The sequence below is a fragment of the Cupressus sempervirens genome, chromosome 7 (genome assembly GCF_028749045.1).
Source record: "Cupressus sempervirens isolate cs-2001-9-10 chromosome 7, ASM2874904v1, whole genome shotgun sequence".
NCBI classification, from domain to species: Eukaryota; Viridiplantae; Streptophyta; class Pinopsida; order Cupressales; family Cupressaceae; genus Cupressus; species Cupressus sempervirens.
The window spans coordinates 296,559,718-296,574,254 of NC_143124.1; the positions used below are offsets into that span (position 1 = coordinate 296,559,718).

The window sequence follows — 14,537 nt, forward strand, 5'->3', positions numbered from 1 at the left end:
TTAATACCTTGTGGACCACTATTTCAGTAGTTTTTTTTTTTATGCATCTTTGATTGCACTCACAATTTATTTGATTCATTTACTATATTGGACAATATTTTAACCTTCTTTCATTTTCATTTGATCAAACTTGCCTCCTAAACTTTCTACCTTGGCTCTTTGCAAATTTTCGTCACCTCCATAAATGTTCTGCAATTTTTCCCACATTTCAAATACAGTTGGACATTCTTTAACTTGGTAAAATTCATAATAATTCAGAGAGGAAGCTATATCAATCATCATTGTATGATGATATTTGTTCTCCTTCATCTGTTCCATACTCATCAGTTAAGGTGGTGGAACATATTTTCTTTCCAAGTAGAATAGACCCATATCCCCAATGCTTGATAGCTATAGCTTCATCAATTCCTTCCATGGTGAAAATTTTTCTTTATTAATCTTGGGAATCTCCCTTCTATATGACATCTCGATCATTAACTTAGGTCTTTGAAACCTTTGCTGCAAGAACCAAATTATTTGATACCAATTAATGAAAATTCAAGGAGTAACTAAGAGGGGAGAGGTGAATTAGTTGCCACAAAAGCAATTCCAAGTTCCTAGATGTCAAATCAAGCTTTTCACTGATAATGCACTTCTTTATCTAGCTCAGTTAAAACTAAGTTCTTTGTTGTAATTCAGTTAACAAAGTAGTCTTATGATTGTTAATCTATTTAACATTTAGTATCTTAGTTGTAAAAATATAAAGCATAAAAGAAAATAATATAAACATAGATGACACCGAGATTTAACGTGCAAACCCAATTTGGGAAAAACCACCATGCAACCAGTTACAATATTTTCACTCTTTCTAAAGTGAGCCATGCTAGGAGGGAAACCTGTTAAATGTTAAAATGCATACTGTTAAGTATGACCTTGTTAAAGGATTTAGTTCACCCTATTAGGAGTCTAGTTAGATTTCTTCAAACACTTTAATCTTGAAATGTCACATTGTTAGAGGATTTATAATCTAACTTTTAAGTCAACTCTATTAGGAGATTTCTTCACTTCTACAATGGTTAGAAGGTAACATTTATTTGACATGATTTATGAAGAAACTTATTTTGTAGATCTAGATCTCTATTTTAGATTGACCTCTAGATATTTGATGAACAAAATATTCTTTGATGCTTATCATCCACACTTTCCTAGTCTTCTCTTTTACTTTGATCACATATTCATCTTTTCCACACACATGCACACTCTTCATTTCACATCTTGAACCTTTTTATATATCATAATATTTTTCAAGTTGGCTTGAATAACTTTTCAAATAACCATTAAATATCCAACTAGTCAACCTTAATTAGTCAATCAATTAAAAAGTACAATCTAGTGTTATTGGATTAATACTATTGATATAGGATTCCTTTGATGTCAGACTGCTGAGTTAACACTATGATTTATTTATTTCCCAATTGTACTTGGCTAACATTGAAGTTCCCTTATTGCCAGACTCGAATCCACTAACACTAAAGTTCCTACATTGCCAGACTCTATTCGATTAATACTGACATTTGTGTAATATCAATGATAATATAAAATTTGAAGAATTATTTCTAGAACAATGTGATCAAATTAGCTTATACAATTTTAACTAAAGTCCTCAAGAAAAAGTAGAAATATATGTTAATGTTTTTCTTGCTTATAATATCTACTCAAGAATCTGAGGAATCTTGATGCATGTGGCATGTTTAGGGAAGTAATGATCCTTAATCTCAACTTTGATTAAACAGAATTATGTACCATTTTTTGATACATGGGAGACAAGAATCAATGGTCCGATAATGTTGCTTGGCTTTAAGAATGGAAAAAAATATTTAACCTTCCAGAAGTGGAATTACGAGGTAGCTTTCATGCAATCTTTATCCCAGAGTTGTTTCCTATTTGTCATTTTCAACCTTGCATTCATAGAATAATATTACTACATATAATGGGTGAGCAGCCCAACCTATCTGGTGTGAATAGTCCAGTCTGTGTAGTGTAGTGGTCTAGCTTGAGGTGCAGGTTGCATGGTGTGTTGATGTTCCACCATAATAGAAGGAGCAACAACATGCTTCACTTAGTGCTTGCAAAAAAAGTTCCCTAGGTGTATTAGGGTCACGATGTTCTATCTTCCCCTTAAATGATGACCCTCCACCTCTACCCTTAGAGTCTAGTATATCAAAATAATTATGGATTTCCCTAGGGACAAACTCAATATAATTTCCTTAAGAAATAAATAGGAACCTCATAATTATTATAGGGCGAGGGATCAAATACCATCCAATATCTATCCCCAAATTTATTTTTATGTCTTCATTAATGCATCGATGAATGGGAAACATCTTCACTATATTTCTAAGGGTTCTTCTTTTCTATTGGATACTTAAAAAATAAATATATGTCATATTTTAAACTTTTTTTTCTTTTTTACATCTTCGTAGGATAATTTTTAAGCATAATATTGTATTTTTTCTTCTCCTTATTATGACATGCATTTATTAGCCCACTACCTTAGGCTACATTGGTCAAAATGGACTCGAGTGAGTGCATCAATTATTCCCTACTAGGATTTCTTTCAACCAAATTTTTGAGACTCTTAAGGAAAGTTTTTTAGTTTAGCTCTCCCTGTTTTGATTTTGTTTAATGTATTTTCTTGCATCCTAGGAGGATGTATTTTAGTTGGTGGAGGTCATTGATGTTCTTTATCTTTTTTTCAAAGAGTTTTGTGATGGATTTGATTGAATTTGCGAAGGATCTTATGGTTGAGTGGGTGGAGAATTTTTTGGAGGACAAGGTAGATGTTGTTGCACATTATGTAGTAGTTAAACAATAATATTTTAAAAAAATAATAAAACATAATAAAAATTTGATTAAAAACTTCAAAAAATTATAATTTAATACAAAGAATTGTTAAAAAAATTACTTCCTCCCCTAGATTTAGATAGGTGTGAATGTGAAGGCATTTTTAAAGTAATTTGACTATGAAAATGACCCTGCATTCTATATTTGCACTATTGGAAGAAAGAAATGAGAGAGGATACAAGTATAACAATGTGAAAATAAAGAAATGGCTATGGCTTTCATGATTCATATTTTTTTGATAGCACAATTTGGTTATAGTGAGATTGTGCTATACTTTAAATTTGATGAGCCTCAAGTTTGTGGCATCCAAATCATAGCATGATCACACTATATATTTTGAGAAGCTACTATTCAATACATATATCACAAAGGTAATAAAATGGTGGATGAACTTGCAATGATTGATTACATGAAAACTAACACATGTTGTTGGGATTGATGGGCTTCCAGGTCATATTTAGGCTTTAATTGTGAAAGACATTAGTTAATCCTTTGGGATTGAATAAATTATATAGTTTAAAGTCTCCATTTTTTTGGAAATCATTACATGGAGTATCTTTCCAAAAGGTAGTTGTAATATCACTAATTATTTACAAGTTTTGATTGGTCTTCTTAGTAGTGTTCAAAATGGGAGAGATTTTTGCATAAAATGGAATGTTTTCTTTTGCAAGATTTTGTACAATTTTACAAGGTGCAAAAGGATGGGGTGAGGTGATGTCTACCTCGATCCCCCAAATCTCTACTAAGTCGATGTCTATTGGTGATGTCAAAATTCCTAAGCCAACTGTGTACCACATCTTTAAGAATATTAAGATGAAGAAAAATATCTAGATTGTAGACTCTAACATAGAAACACAAGTTATTAGAAGGAGGTCCCTTAAAAACAAGAAAAAAATTGTAAATGTGGATCTTAGGCCCAAACCTGAGAGCCTCCATAGCTCAGATTCTATAAGTAGTGCTAAATGCAAGCTCCTATAGAGAATAAATAAAAATAGAAGTAGCCAGAGGAAATATATTATACAAAGAAGAGGAGGAGGAGACTGTTAGTTAGGGAAAAGGGGAAGAAGGTAGTCATTTAAGTCGGGTCCCTTCTCATGCCTCTGATACTACTATTGTGAAACAAGTGAGACCCTCACCTATATCCCTTAATGTGCACTTGCTTTATAGGGTATATAAGGCAGCCAAAATGGGGACATCTTAAAGAATTTCACCATTCCTTAAAGAAATCTAAACCTATTCTAGTCAATGGAGAGATGCATAGCATTTCATTTGGGCATAACCTTCAGGCTTGTATTTTCATTGTGAGCATAGAACTGAAATTAAAATATTGCATTAGCATCAAAATTTTACAAGAAATCTATTTCTGGTTGGCTATTTAAAATAGTTTAAAGGAAAAAGGCATCTTAAGAACTTTGCTGAGAACAATCATTTAAGTACAAATAAAGATTATGGACTTTAGAAAACTGAGATTTTGAATGGGACATTCAGGCAAAAACATATTCTTTGAATTCTTCTGCCATCTATGCTGCATTTCTCAACAACACAAACCCTAACAAAGATGCAACTGTACAATTCAAAGGAAAGTCATATTACTTACCTGCTTGGTCTGTGAGTATTTTACCTGACTGTAAGCATGTCGTCTTCAACACTACAAAGGTTAGTCTTCCTTTCACTGATCATTGGAGTGAACTATACTTCATTACTGCGATCAAACTAGAAATATCATATAAAACTATATAATGGTGTCTCTATCCATGAACTACAGGTCAATACGCAGACTTCTTCAATTGCAATGGAGAAGGTTAGCCTGGAATCACTACTTCCAACTGAAACTGAAACCTCAAGTAGCAATGCAAAACAATTCATAAACTGGTCATGGCACGAAGAACTTGTTGGAATTAGGAGTGGCAAAAATTTCTCTGGCAATGGCTTGCTAGAGCAATTGTACATAGCTAAAGATAAAAGTGATTTTCTATTGTATACAAATAGGTGTATATCAGCCCTTGTCTATCATAATCACTAGTAGGCTTTCGCAATGAACACATTTGATATGAACCAATTAGTATGATCTGATTGGAAATATCAATTCGCTACAACTTGACTTCCTGGAGAATCTTTTATTTAGGAAATTTTGATTTTGGCCTTCTGATTTTGTTGATGTTTCCTGGAATTTAACTTGTTATAAGATCTTCTAGTTTAAGTGCTTCAAGGAGCAAGTCACAAAGTCATGTTTGTACAAGCTATAGGGTTGATGGTTTAAACATTACATACTAAGACTTGATTCTTAAACTAAAAGTATTAAATAGTCAAAGTTGACTTATGGGTGTATGCATCGAGTTGTGGTGCCAAAAAGATGACAAGGTTTTTTTTTTTTTCTAATTTTCAATAGCGCGCACGCGCTATAGCACATACGCGCTATTCTGATATGAAAAAAGTTATATGATGGGCCACAGACCTGCGGACCATCATTTTTATTTTTCTTTTTGGCTTTCCAACAGTGTGTACGCAGGTTTGATAGCAAAAATTCACCACCATTTGCCAAAATGCCTCCTCACCAATGAAATCCAAGACAACAAGCACACCGACGACGAAGAGGTAAGTGATATGAACATAACTTTGCATTGTTTAATATGTTTTCCATATTGTTTTATTGGTTTTTGATATTCTTTTGTAGGGTTTTTACAAATTTCATTTAGATTTGTTTATTTAGTTGGATTTCTATTGATTTTTTTATCAGGAAATGTCCATAATCAACCAAAAAATCCACAAAACCCTCAAGAACCTCAAAATCAAAACCCTCCTCAAGAAGAACAAATTCCACAACCCAAACGAATTGCAAGATCTCCGCCAAGCACACAAGAAAATATAAGAAATGAAATACAGAGAGGCAAAACTGAATTAGAAAGACTCATTGTTCGGTTAAAAGAATCCGAACAAACCAATCCAATGAGGGCTCAATTGGCATCATCCCTCGAATCCATTAACACTCAGATAGCCTCAGTTAGTGGTCAGTTAGATATTTGGTGAGCTAAGAGGGATGAACAAAAAATATTTTATGCAAATAAATTGTCATATGAAGATGTTAAAAAAAAAAGAAATATCAAAAAGTAGTATATGTGCATTATTTAGAAAACTCGATGAGCCAAATACTATTAGAGAGGGTACTAAACGGATCCCCATCCATTGGTGTATACACGATGGTATTAGAAATAATTTTTGGGATAGATGGTGGATGGTTTTTGATGCCCCTCCTTGCAACAATCACGAGGTCCCCATGTATTTTTTGAAGAAATTATATTATGAGTTTGTCCTTGGGGAGATCTCCAATTATTTTGATATGTTAGACTCCCAGGGTAGAGGTGGGGGGTCATCATTTGAGAGGCCAGGAGCACGTTGTGACCCTAATGTAGTTAGGGCACCTGTGGTCCATCAATAGCACAAGCATGTGATTATTCCTTCAGTTGTGAAGGAACATGTAGAGGCCAGCACTCTAGGGACCATTAATGCTTTGACGCAGACCCTCATCCATTCCATGAGCCCATTAATTGAGGGGGAGCCTTCTATCAGTCATGGTCACATGTGCACTTCATGCGGATCCCTATGCACATTTGGCACTCATGCCGGAGATGCTGCAGATGATGGGCTTGTCATCGATGAGTTCCTGAATGAGACATTTGGCATTGAAACACAGGTAAATTACTAATTTGATCACATTTCATATGTATAGTGAATGATTAATTAATTAGCATTTATTGACATTGTTCAAAATTTAGGGTCAAAGTGTTGTTGGGCCTAGCAGCGATCCTCCAGGCCCATTTTTTGTCCCTTTGACGAGTCTTGAGGTATGTATCAATTTAATCATTTTAATTAATACATATATTTATTATGTAATCATATTAAGGATTGAAAACAAAAATTATGCATGTGCATCAATTCTCCACAGGACCCTCAACCTTTACCATAGACACAGAGCAGAGACATCATACGAGCTTCACATAGGTACAGTTGTTTCATGTTAATTTAATTCATTTGATTATATTTATTCCATGTTTCATGTTAGATATAACGTATATTGTATGACATGCAGATCATGATGTCGGACACACCTCCTCATCTGTGACAGTCTGTTGATAGTGGAGTGGCCGTAGCTATGGCTAGCTCACAGCCACTGACGGAGGTATGAAAGAATTTTCTTCGTTTTGGTTGTTGTTTATAATAGTTAATCTCAAAATTTCTAATGTTATTTATAAGTGATTATATTTATTGAATTGTTGTAGGGTCTTGTCACGCCTGATCATCCACGAGCATTTGAGGTGGACTTACAGAGTGACTATTTGTTGGTGGTAAGAAAATAATTGATTTTGTGTGTACATATATTTGATTTCAATGTATAATAAATATTGATTCATATCTACCTTATTTGTATCCGTTGGACCTGGAGAAGAGCCTCAACAAGAGGTCAAGTGAGTGTGTCAGGAGGGCCCCGTCATCTCCACTGTCTCCCTCCACATGACGGCAGAGGATGTCGAGAGACTTGTTTCCTTCCCCTCGTGGGAAGGAAAAGATGTAGTTGAGATATTCGATACATATATATATAGAGAGAGAGAGAGACTTGTTTCCTTCCCCATGTATATATATAGGCATCAGAGAGACATATTTGACATACATTTGATGTACATATGACATTCTATATTTGATGTATGACATTATTGGTTAATATATGATATGTTTGTTCATATATGACATTATTGGTTATCATAATATATTATGTGTTTGTTAATGTATATTACATTATTGGTTATCATTTTATATTATATGTTTGTTCATGTATGACGTTAAATTAGATATGTTCGTGTATGACATTAAATTAGATATGTTCATGTATGAAATTAAATTCAATTGCTAGAGAGTTTCCATTATGTCTACAAACTAGTAGATGTTATTTTTTGCTTTATTAGTATTTCTCAAAAACTGCAAAGAAGTTGTTTCTGGTGAATAGTTGTAAACAATTGTGATCATCGACTTCATGTACTCATGGCTTTAGCTGCGAACACTTGTAACTTGGCTATAAGCATCCATGGCTTTGGCTATGTGCACTAGCGGCTTTGGCTGTGAGCATTTATGGCTTTGGTTGTAGGCACAATATAGCCTTGGCTGTAGGTTGTCTTTCTTGTTGCATGTCAAAGTTACCTTCAAGAATATCATTAGTCTAAGATCATTACAATTAAAATACTATGACATAATACCTTGGAAATAACAGTCTTTAACCCATTACTTTATTTGTTAAAACATCATGTAGTATCTACTATAGTGCTTCTACTCAAATATGTTTTCAAAAATACTTAGTATGGCAAAGAAATGTCTATGGAAAGCTTGTCAAATAGGATATTGAAGAACTAAATGTAGACAGTCATTAGTACCCATCAATAAGAACACGGACATCTTTCTCAAGCAAGCCATATGACATTAGCTTAATTTATAAATTTCCTTTGCAAATAACTAGAAGATGCTATGAATCTTAATACAAAGTTAATCATGAACTCATTATTCAATCCAAGAAGCATATATCACCTTAAGCCAATTAATTGACAAGATAAAAATTAATTCAATTTCAACAAAATTTTGAGTATAACAAGCATCTTAGAGATTCTTACAAGAATTAACATGATGTTCACAAGATCATTACAAGAAACTCAAGACTCATATGTTTCCAATCAATATAAATGTTTAAATCGCTTCTCTAATTTTTTCTATTTATGATCTTAAAACTTAACTTTCTAAATGCATTGATGGGGAAATATAGATCTTCTAGGAACTAAAGGCTAATCATGTTTAATACTTACAATTCTTTGTTTTTATCTAATAATTTAAAAAAGATTGTACAAGTGTTTTCAAAGAGCAACACTTGTCACTAACATCATAAGAAGGAATATCCAAGGAGAAATACCACTGATCCCCCACCACCAAATTCAAGAGAAAACAAAAATCCACTACTAAAGAGATAGTAACAATGATCATCCCTAGTCTCTCCCTTATCACAAAATGATTACCATCAAAATTTGCATTTCCAATTGTGTCATGTGGATTGAAGCGATAGTAACATTTTCACTCTCTTACCTAATGTCTCCCATTTCTGAAACCCCTGGGGAAGGGCAAGGCCATCTTCTCAATACTTCAAAATATAAGTTCCATTTTTTCCAATATTGATAATTGTTGACTTAAAGTGTAGTCAAAGTATTGACGGCCCATAGGAACTCAACCTTTGAACATCCCATCTGTAAATGACCTCATAAAGAAAGTTCAATAAACCTGCATGAAATAGTGAAACAAAAGTTGCATACTTGTGAAGATGATCAGACTGCAGGTGATCAATATGTCTCAAATCTATATTCAGTTCTTTTACTATGCATATAAATGGTTTGTTATATAAAGGACTTATATCGACTAGATAAATAATCATTTTCTTACTATGTTATCCTTATCCTTGGCTAATCTCTGGTCTCTGCAACACGATCTTGTAGGAACTGGAATCTCATCCATATCTCGCACGAGATTCGAGATATGCCTCGTTAAAGATTGCAGCCCTGTGGGATTTAGTGACCCTTAGGGACATTCCGGTTCAGCGTGCCTGAGAATGTTAGAGCACTGAAGGGGACAAGATGAGGTTGGGGATAGGGTTTACCCAACCACCTGAAACTAATGGAGCAGACAGTTTGATCCCACGACAAAAGATGAGAGAGATTTGGCAATTGGCAACTTTGTACTAGCCAACACTGCAAGTTTCAACATCGCCCAAGATGGCATTGTAGAATGAAAATGGAATGCGATCTTTAAAAAGAGAGAGAGGTTATTGTAGGTCTTTGCAACATGATCCTGTAAGAATTGGAATCTCATCCATATCTTGCACGAGCTTCGAGATATGCCCCGTCAAAGATTGCAGCCCTGTGGCATTTAGTGACCCTTAGGGACATTCTAGTTCAATGTGCCTGAGAATGTTCAAGCACTGAAGGGGACAAGATGAGGTTGGGGATAGGGTTTAACCGGCCACTTGAAGCTAATGGAGCAGACAGTTTGATCCCACGACAAAAGATGAGAGAGATTTGGCAGTTGACAACTTTGTACTGGCCAACACTGCAAGTTTCAACATCACCCAAGATGGCATTGTAGAATGAAAATGGAATGCGATCTCCAAAAAATGAGAGAGGTTATTGTAGGTCTCTACAACACGGTCCTGTAGGAACTAGAATCTCATCCATATCTTGCACGAGCTCCGAGATATGCCTCACCAAAGATTGCAGCCCTGAGGCATTTAGTGATCCTTAGGGACATTCCGGTTTAGAGTGCCTGAGAATGTTCAAGCAATGAAGGGGACAAGATGAGGTTGGGGATAGGGTTTACCCAGCCACTCGGAGCTAATGGAGCAGACAGTTTGATCCCATGATTAAAGATGAGAGAGATTTGGCAGTTGGCAACTTTGTACTAGCCAACACTGCAAGTTTCAACATCACTCGAGATGGCATTGTAGAATGAAAATGGAATGCGATCTCCAAAAAGTGAGAGAGGTTATTGTAGGTCTCTACAACATGGTCTTGTAGGAACTAGAATCTCATCCATATCTGACACGAGCTCCAAGATATGCCCCACCAAAGATTGCAGCCCTATGGCATTTAGTGACCCTTAGGGACATTTCGGTTCAGCGTGCCTGAGAATATTCGAGCACTGAAGGGGACAAGACAAGGTTGGGGATAGGGTTTACCCGACCACCTAGAGCTAATGGAGCAGACAGTTTGATCCTAGGACGAAAGATGAGAGAGATTTGGCAGTTGGCAACTTTGTACTGGCCAACACTGCAAGTTTCAACATCACTCGAGATGGCGTTGTAGAATGAAAATGGAATGTGATCTCCAAAAAGTGAGGGAGATTATTGTAGGTCTCTGGAACATGGTCCTGTAGGAACTAGAATCTCATCCATATCTTGCACAAGCTCCGAGATATGCCCCGCCAAATATTGCAGCCCTATGGCATTTAGTGACCCTTAGGGACATTCCAGTTCAGCGTGCCTAAGAATGTTCGAGCATTGAAGGGGACAAGACAAGGTTGGGGATAGGGTTTACCCTGCCACCTAGAGCTAATGGAGTAGAAAGTTTGATCCCACGATGAAAGATGAGAGAGATTTGGCAGTTGGCAACTTTGTACTGGCCAACACTGCAAGTTTCAACATCACCCAAGATGGCATTGTAGAATGAAAATGAAATGCGATCTCCAAAAAGTGAGAGAGTTTATTGTAGGTCTCTGCAACATGGTCCTCTAGGAATTGGAATCTCATCCATATCTTGTACGAGCTCCGAGATATGCCCTGGAAAAGATTGCAGCCCTGTGGCATTTAGTGACCCTTAGGGGCATTTCGATTCAGCGTGCCTGAGAATGTTCGAGCACTAAAGGGGACAAGATGAGGTTGGGGATAGGGTTTACCCAGCCACTAGGATCTAATGGAGCAGATAGTTTGATCCCATGATGAAAGATGAGAGAGATTTGGCAGTTGGCAACTTTGTACTGGCCAACACTGCAAGTTTCAACATCACTTGAGATTGCATTGTAGAATGAAAATGGAATGCGATATCCAAAAAGTGAGAGAGGTTATTGTAGGTCTCTATAACATGGTCCTGTAGGAACTAGAATCTCATCCATATCTCGCATGAGCTCCGAGATATACCCCGTCAAAGATTGCAGCCCTGTGGGATTTAGTGACCCTTAGGGACATTCCGGTTCAGCGTGCCTGAGAACGTTCGAGCACTAAAGGGGATAAGATGAGGTTGGGGATAGGGTTTACTTGGCCACCCAGAGCTAATGGAGTAGACATTTTTATCCCATGATGAAAGATGAGAGAGATTTGGCAGTTGGCAACTTTGTACTGGCCAACACTGCAAGTTTCAACATCACCCGAGATGGCGTTGTAGAATGAAAATGGAATGTGATCTCCAAAAAGAAAGAGAGGTTATTGTAGGTCTCTGCAACACGGTCTTGTAGGAACTGGAACGTCATCCATATCTTGCATGAGCTTCGAGATATGCTCTGCCAAAGATATTTGAATTCAGAGTGTTTAATGAGAATATAGTTGAGGCTTGCTTTACTTTTCTATGTTAAGTTTGGCTTTCAATTTTTGTTTCCCTACTTATCTATGTGAAAGTTCCACTTTCATAAGTAACATGGATGCAATAATACTAAATTAAGTATAGGTCCATGGTTTTAGAAGCTTCACATAGCTTCTCTTCAACTATGGATCTTGTAAGAATTGTACCATGACTATTGGTGTCGTGAGAATATACAAAGCATATATATTGTTTGATCAAATGTCTTCAATGAACATGAACTATATGGAAGAAGAGAAGACATGTTGCAAAGTCTTTGAAAATTTTCTTCAAGAAATGTAAGGAGCCATGGGTGATTCATCCAAATTATTTGGTAAAATAAGAGGAGGAATGAATCAACCTTGATGATAGATGTAAATGCTGAATAATATTTATGTAATCACATTGTTTGAAAAAACTTTAATGACCTCTAAATACAATTGAAAGAAATGGAATTGATCTCCCTTACTCATGTAGATGAATAAAATTGGAATTTAAAAAAGATAGGGACATCCACCATAAAACCATGCAATCATGGACTTCTTGATGGGAGTATCATAAGTTCATTGTTAGATGGATATGCCAAATGTGGAAGAATTAAAAGGAAAATATGTTGATTGATTGAATACAAGCATCAAACCAATGTGATAACAAAAAATCAAAGTTGATTCCATAAGGTCTAACAATATCATATAATTCATTTATCAATAATTTGAAACATCATAAGCATATGTCTAATAATGTCATACATGAAATATATGTAAAAAATGACATACATAGAAAAAATTATACAAAACATATGCCCAATAATGCCATATAGGTGTAAAATGTACATCATTAGATATATACTCTTTCCAACTAGGGGAACAAAATAAATCCCTAATTGTCTTTAATTGCCAACAAGTGGGAGATGACCAGTGTATATAACGAGGTCTTCCTAACATGCTCAGTAGTCCATTAGTCTAGAATCTTCTGTAACTCAACATGTTACAATCAAAATTATATATGAATAAATAACTATTTTATATAAGAAAATAAAATATATTTACACATAAAACTTAATATTTTCTTACAGCTAGCTGATAATTCCTTTGTATATACACCTCAGGGATACACTGATGGTCAGGAATAATAAGACCCTACAAAAACTATCAAAGTTACCACTCGATTGTGCCTATGAATTTTATATTGAATTTTAGTACTAATGAAATTTTAATGTAAACTCTTTCATACCTTATTCATTGGCTTAGAACTAGTGAGTGCAGTAAGGACTCGTTGATCAATACAATGATGAAGATGTAAAGGTATCTCTGATGTCAATAGCTGAAAATGATAATACATGAGACTCAAATGCAGTTATGAAGAATACACATTTTCTTTTGTCTCCATATCAAATAAAATATTTTGGTACCTCTGTGAATGTAGTATGACATCCTTCATTTTATAGTGTTGATCCCAAAGCTACAACACTTATTATTTATTACACATGTATGTAAATCTGTTAAGCATCAAATTCAACACCTTTGTCTGCAAAATAATGTACTATATGTTAGAGTAATAAATTCATTTCCTTAGTAATTAAATTATATTGATATAATTATTAAGTTACTTATTATATCGATATAGTTTACTTATAATTCCTTTCAATTTACAACTAATTGAAATGATTTCCCCAATTTTCCATCTAGTCACTAGAAAATTGGATTTGTTGTCTCTTTCTCTTAAAGAACCGGATCTACTAGTTCCTTTGGTCTAGAAGCCTTCCATTGAGATTGGGGTTTTGAAAGGTTCAAGGGTTGAGGAACTTTTTATAGAATATCTTGAAGAAGGAGAGGTCATGTATAATGGTTTTGAGGAAGGCTAGAGTTCCATCCAGATGGTGTTGCAAAATGGCCAAGTGAAGGAGGAGGTAGAAGAATAAATAGAATAAATGCATGAGAAGGACAGTCATGGGGGCAATGGATTCAAACCCACAACCAAGCTTTTATACCATTATACAAATTACAAATTATAAGACTATGCCTTTCATGATAGTCGCATTTTCATATTGGCAAATGAAGAATGAATTTTGGAACAAACATAATAAATACTTCCAAATAAAAATGAAGCCAATGTATTGTATTATAAGCTCGAATGGTAAAGACCAAGCCCAAACATTTATTAAGATGTAGCATTTATAATTGTCAGGTTCATGTGAAGAAGTCATCGTTCATATTCTCATTGTTGTGTAATTTGATGATAAGAAGAATACAATGATATAGAGGTTGATAGTGACTTAAAACTTTACAAAATGCAATCAATGAGAATTTTACATTGAGGGGGGAGTAATAATCAATGTTTCATTCACATTGTTTGAAAAACTCTTATATAAAGAGGGAGTAGACAGATGATATGGTTTAGTCTTCTTTCGAGAATCTTAGTCATATTGGTTCAGAAGGATTCATGATACGACTACTATACTTAGCATGACCAATTGATGCTAAAAACCTTAGTATTGATGCTACAAACCTTAGTATTGACATAATT

At 35.0% G+C, this 14,537-nt stretch overlaps 1 pseudogene; it reads left to right on the forward strand.

Annotated features, from left to right (window-relative positions):
* The first annotated feature begins 4,031 nt into the window (after window positions 1-4,031).
* Window positions 4,032-14,537, forward strand: part of LOC149546584 (beta-galactosidase 6-like) — a 22,186-nt pseudogene continuing 11,680 nt past the window's right edge.